Source organism: Zerene cesonia, unplaced genomic scaffold (assembly GCF_012273895.1).
Source record: "Zerene cesonia ecotype Mississippi unplaced genomic scaffold, Zerene_cesonia_1.1 Zces_u001, whole genome shotgun sequence".
Taxonomy (NCBI): Eukaryota; Metazoa; Arthropoda; class Insecta; order Lepidoptera; family Pieridae; genus Zerene; species Zerene cesonia.
The window spans coordinates 4,357,163-4,363,975 of record NW_024045131.1 but is presented as its reverse complement, the minus strand read 5'-3'; the positions used below and the strand labels follow the sequence as shown (position 1 = coordinate 4,363,975).

The 6,813-nt window shown below is 35.1% G+C and overlaps 1 protein-coding gene across 1 annotated transcript in view; it reads right to left on the bottom strand.

Moving 5' to 3' along the window:
* Positions 1–3,163, bottom strand: part of LOC119838139 (putative fatty acyl-CoA reductase CG5065) — a 27,645-nt gene extending 24,482 nt beyond the window's left edge. The window contains exon 1 of the mRNA XM_038363971.1: positions 3,020–3,163. The gene's annotated coding sequence lies outside the window, so the exon portion shown is untranslated. The remainder of the gene's footprint in view (positions 1–3,019) is intronic.
* Between the last annotated feature and the right edge of the window lie 3,650 nt (positions 3,164–6,813).

The following is a 6,813-nucleotide window of genomic DNA, read 5'->3' as shown; positions in this document are numbered from 1 at the left end:
TTCCTCAAAGTAAATTATATCAAAAATTCAAGTTTTAGTCTCAAATTCGCATTTACCCTACCCATTTTCTTGGACTAGAAGGCTGAAGATCCTCGGAAGTTACTTTTAAAATAGTTCAAGGATCTTAAACGACTAAGGAGACTAAGTTCTCCTATATACCTACCTATTTAAAGAATGTAAATAAAGAAATACTTATTTTTATTATATTTTATGTTTATTTATTTGACTTGGTTTATATAAAGCATTTGCAGGATAACTTGTGGGTGTTTTCCTTATATATATTGTAGGTGTCTTCGTGTGGTGTGTAAGGCAAAACAAGTGCGCGGCAAGCGCAACCTGGCTTAAAAAAATTTTGATTTGCCCCCCAGCCCAGAACCTGGGTACGCCCATGGCAGCATATTCATTTATCACATTATTTTGGCAATAAAAACTATTTAGAACCTCTATTTCATTAAAGACCCATCAACTCAAAATCAAACACCTATTCATTCAGAAAAGATTTATTCAAAAAGACTTCTAGGAGCACTTTTGAATCGTCATAACACGTCTATGATATCACGTCTGCTCCCACATTAATTGTTTATTATTTTCAGTATTCAACTACTTCAATTGTGTCCGAACTAGATTTTAAATTCATTTATTCAATTTTGTTGAAACAGAGTACGTATTGTAGTTCGCGCAATAAACATAACTAATGTTTGAGAAGTCAAAAAGTGCACGCTTCATAAATTCATTACGCACAATTAATTTGATGTACCTATTCATCATGCTACTCAGAAATCATGAGAAATGGCGAGCGATAAATTTCAAAATTGATACTCGGTTTTTGGTTTATCACGAGACCATCTCGCGCATTGAACTTGCAGTTCCACAGTATGATGTTTCAATTTTTATTATGTCATAGCGGACAACTGAGCTGGTGGTTCGGCTGATGGTAAGCGATCACCGCCCGTGAACAGAGCAGAGATACTACCTCTTTAGGTTAGGGATTAGGAAAGGATTGGCGACTGGAAAGAAGGAATGGACTGGGAAGGATGAGGAAGATAGAAAAATCATCATAATTTGCTGCGTTTTAAAGTCAGACGGACACACAGACGGCGGAACTGTGTTTCATGCTAGTGATAATTAAATTATAAAATAATAAAATCATCTTTATACAATCCTCACAACATTGGTAGCTTACAGAAACTTAAATATATAGATAAGATAGTGGATAACGTTGTGACTGGTGCCTGAAGTAGACTATATAGAAGTCTGAGGAACAGGTCACCAGCCCCCCGCGTGGCTCATACGAGTAGAGGGTAACATAGTGTAGATGTCTAGATGGAGAAAAGACATCTTATCATCATTATCATCCCATATATGTTCCCACTGCTGGGACACAGACCTCCTATGAGAGCAGTGCAGTGCATAAGCAGTAGTAGTTTAGTGGTGAGTACCTCGGACTTAAAATCGACAAGTCGGGGTTCGAGACCAGGCGAGCGTGGAGGAAATAAATTGACCTTATGACAAAAAACAAAACAGAAAACAGGAAACACAATGAAAACATAAATAAATATCTTCTTAATAATCTCTTATAATTTCTGTGTTAAATTAATGCATAACAAGAACAGATGACGGAGACTGTATCTCCTAGGGTTCAAGTTAGGTACTAAATTGTAGTCTAGCATATAGCACTGCGATAAATAAGTATGTGTTGCGTCACTTAGGTCGTATTTCAAGTAATCTAACTTGTAGGGTTATTGGTGCATGTCTAGGTAACTTGGTTATTACTTACGCATATCAACACTAATATTGCAAAAAGGAAACTTATGTATTTTGTATGTATGTAACGTTTTTACGCAAAACTGCTGGATGAATTTCGAAAATTCGTTCACCATTGGAAAGCTGCAAAATCACTGAGTGATATAGGTTATATTATATTAAACTAGCTGCACCCGGCAAACGCTGTTCTGCCTTACACTTATCATTTAGGTATATGAAAAATAGATGTTGGCCGATTCTCATAGATACCGGATAAGCACAAAAAATTTCATCAAAGTCGGTCAAGCCGTTTCGGAGGAGTATGGCAACGAAAACTGTGACACGAGAATTTTATATATATAGATTTCATTGCAATCGGTTCAGCAGTTTTTTCGTGAAAGAGTAACAAACATACATACACATACATCCATCCTCACAAACTGTCGCATTTATAATATTAGTAGGATATATAATTATGTCAGGTTTTGTTGGCATGTGCTTATAAAATGTCAATTAATGTCAGGTCAAAGTGTATTTAATTTCTGCGTTGGTTAATTGCAGAAAATTTTTCATTGTCCATTTATATAAAGGTGGATTCAATATAGCTGAGCAACGGCTGAACAAATTTTAATGGTTCTGGATTTTTGGATTAATTATCTATTTTATTTAATATCGGTTAAAATGATTAATAAACTTCCAAATATACTGTATATAGCATTTCAATGCTATAAAACTAAAAATTAAATTTATACTGTATATAATTATTTAATATAATATAATTTATTAAAATGAAACAAACTAGGTTGATTTCAAATTAGATTAATTTCCATTTGACAATGATATGAAGCTGAAGAGTTTGTACGTTTGTTTGCACGCGCTTATCTCAGGAACTGCTGGACCGATTTTAAAAATTCTTTCATCGTTGGATACGCACAATCCCTAATTGTTGTAGGATTTATTTTAATTTATTTATATTTATTAAAATTTTGCATTTGTTTTTCGAAATAAATTGTGGAATTACCGGTTTTTAAACATCGCATTATGTTAACGATTCAACGAAATAAGTCATGTGAAACGTTAGTAAATATTGGTCTAGCTTTTACAATATGTTCTTTCTATCCGTATTCGAGATTTTTCTATATATCAAAAGCCCTACAATATTTTCAGTTTGATAACTGTTGCCAATAAATAAATTATTTCTAACGTTACTGCTCACATCCTTAGCTATAAATCAATTAAATACTAAACTATAAAATGAAAAATAAATTCAAATTACCTCTTTGACTGGGAGACACGAGAAAAATTCAAAAATCACAATTCACAAAGGAAAACACGTCTCGCCGCGGTTCGGAAAATGTTCAACTACCAGTCCGTGGACGCTCGCAACGCTTGTATTGCTAGGTAAGTCACGTCATACGGATTGCGAATGCGGCGTATACACCTTCGCCCCGGGATGACCCGGGTTTGAAATGTCCTTGAAATGTCATTACTATCAATTCGTTTAGTGAATTGTTAAGCGTGGCAATGCTATGAGCGTATAGTAATTTTGTTGTTTGTATCTTATACCTTTAAACGAGCAATTCTTGTATATATATATATATATATATATATATATATATATATATATATATATATATATATATATATATATATATATATATATATATATATATATATATATAATTGGAATCTCGGAATCGGCTCCAACGATTTTCATGAAATTTAGTATACAGGGGGTTTCGGGGGCGATAAATCGATCTAGCTAGGAATTTTTTTTAGAAAATGTCATATTCGTGTTTTATTCGTGTTTTTTTTCCTGACATCTATTGGTGAATAATAATACTATTTTGCTTCGTAGATTGCTGGACAACTGAAATAATGTCATATTCGTGTTTTATTCGTGTTTTTTTTTTCCTGACATCTATTGGTGAATAATAATACTATTTTATTTTATTTAGCTGGACAACTGAAATAACACATAGGCACTTTTTATCCCGATATTCCTACGGGATACGGTTACGCAGCACGCTTACGCGGTTCCGCGGGTCACAGCTAGTTGTACTTTATATAAATAAGGAGATTTTGATTAAAAAAAGGGGACACTGAAAAACAGCGCTGTCAATGTTCTTAACATTGCAGCATAGGCTGAGTTGTCTCCTTATTGTCAGGGTCGTTATAACAAACTCCTCATATCTGATGCTGGTCTTCTTCGTTTGTGTAATTTTATACATATGTTGTGTAATTGTATCTATTTCTTGCTTTTTATTTGTATAATTTCTATCATTGGCGTGTTGTGCTGTCCCTGATAAATAAATGTTTCTTTCTTTCTTTCTAAAATTGTAATGAAAAAAAGCCCTATTACTAAAAACCAAATAATCCGCGCCAGCGACTTTTGTCGCAATAAAATTTTTTGTTTTTTATATCTTTAATAGGGCAGCGTTTGACCACGATCTCGCCTGATGGTAAGCTGAGATGTGGTCTAGGCTGGACCGCGCTTCCCTAGAAGGTACCTGTTCACTCTTCTGTTGTAGACCTCCAGATTGTACTCGTCGGGGAACACAGATTCAGGCAGCATGTTCCAATCCCTTGCGGTTCATTTATTGAATATCGAGACATTGAATATGATGCGATAAAAATTATCTGAAAAAATTAATGTTAATACAATTTTTCAAAATCCTGTAGTTCTATTTACTCATCGTTTTACACCTACTTTATACCTACTTTATACCTACTTTATTGTAATACAAATATTATTTCAATTTATATTTAAAACTGACTGCTTTTCATAATACCAGAGGTTAATCATCTGTTCTACCTCTGTAAATTTATTTATTTATTCTTTCATGAACCTATTGAAGAGAAGAAAAAACAAACAGGTAACATAAAAATAGCTTTAAACTATGTACTACAGGCGGTTTTATCGCTTTAGAGCGATTTCTTCCAGACAACATCGAAAACAATGAAATGAGGTACATAGACAGCTACAACTGGAATAACATATAGGCAACTTTTTATCCCGATATTCCTACGGGAAACGGACTTACGCGGGTGAAACCGCGGGGCGCAGCTAGTATGAAATAATGATTAACATATCGAAATGAGTAAAACTCACTATTTTTTAAATATACAACGATTTTAAACAGTTTAAAAGGTGTTTTTAACCAATTAAAAAAAGTACGAGGCATATTTCTTGGTTTTAGTGTAGTTTGACGTTTAACATAGTTATTGTTCTTTCAATTACTCACACATGTCTCACTTAATTAAGTGAATCGTCGCTTGCAGTTAAGTTAGGTGCAGTGTGAAATGTCTTAAGTCATATAACTTACGCGTAAAGTCTGCCATATCTATCGAAATTATGCAATTATACATTAGCGGAATCCTACTATCCTACTAATATTATAAATGCGAAAGTTTGTAAGGATGTGTGTGTGTTTGTTTTGCTCTTTCACGCAAATCTACTGAACCGATTGCAATGAAATTTGGTACGTAGATAGCTGGACAACTGGAATAACATATAGGCAACTTTGATCCCGATATTCCTACGGGATATGGACTTATGCAGGTAAAACCGCGAGGTGCAGCTAGTTATTCTATAACATACTTAATCTGGTTAACATTCGAACATTACTACTTGTGGCCTGTGGCTTCTCTCGCGGTAGAAACGTTCACCCTTACTCGACCATTTCCTCTATTTTATTTGTCTCCCCTTAGTTTAGGACTAGGACTATTGAAATATTTAAAAGGTTAGGACTATTTAAATATTTTAAACGCAAACGTAGTCTGCCCGGGCGTATCTGTTTCGGGCTGCCATTAAAATACGAAAAGGCATACTACTTTTTTTGCGAGAGTGTGGTACTTCCCAATTCGTGCTGAAGCGTGCTCGTGGCACATAAAAGAAGCGGTGATGCAAGCGACGGTAGCGACGCGGCGGGTCCACGGATCACAATTGTGTGTCAGTTGCCCAATAATTCAATTATTAAGCGATCCATTAAAAACTTTAAATACAGGTCGTTTTTGAGATTTTATTGTATCGGGTGAAGTAAACCTTATCGTGTTATGAAATAACACGCCATAAGCAGTTCATCATCATCATCAGCCCATATATGTTCCCACTGCTGGGACACAGGCCTCCTATGAGGGTTCAGGCCATAATCCACCACGCTGGCCAAGTGCGGGTTGGCAGATGTCACATGCCGTCGAACTTTTAATTCTTGGACATGCCGGTTTCCTCACGATGTTTTCCTTCACCGTTGAAGCAGTGGTGATGTTATCTACATGCGCAGATAAATTGAAAAATCAATTTATTTCCTGCGCGCTCGCCCGGTCTCGAACCCAGACTTATCGATTTTGAAGTCCGAGGTCCTCACCACTGAGCCACCACTGCTTAAGCAGTTAATTCAATAATATTTTTAATATGAATGATTTAAAAAGATCAACTACACAGTTTGTTGCCGGCTCATTTCTGTAAATGCTTTCCGAACCGGTGGTAAATGTTATAACTGTGACGATTCAAAAGTGCTTTTAGAAGAAGTCTAATTGAATAAATAAATGTTTATTTTTGGATTTAAACACCAGCATTAAATGGTAAAGTCCCAAACCATTCAGTCTAAGAAATAATGTTTCTTAACTTTAGATATTTCACAACAACGCCATCTAGTGTCAATCTAAGTACTCATTGTACCGTTGCAAGTTGACAATCTGATAAACATACAAATATCGGTCAAGGTCTCCTTACGAATAAAGAGCAACTACAAAACACTGCTCACCCATCCAGTTTATGACCATGCCAACCGATGCTCAACATCGATTTTTATAAGCTCTTATAAATGCAGTTGAAAAACTTTGAAAGACTATCCTTTGACCTGTCTACTTTATATTAAAATACCAAATATCCAAAATGATTTAGTGGTTTAAGCATGACTCCTTTTCATGCTTAACACACGGAAACAAAGTTAATGTTGTAAAAATTGCAATGCAATGATTGCAATGAAATTTGGTACGTAGATAGCTGGCAACTGCAATAACACATAGGCAACTTTTTATCCCGATATTCCCACGGGATACGGACTT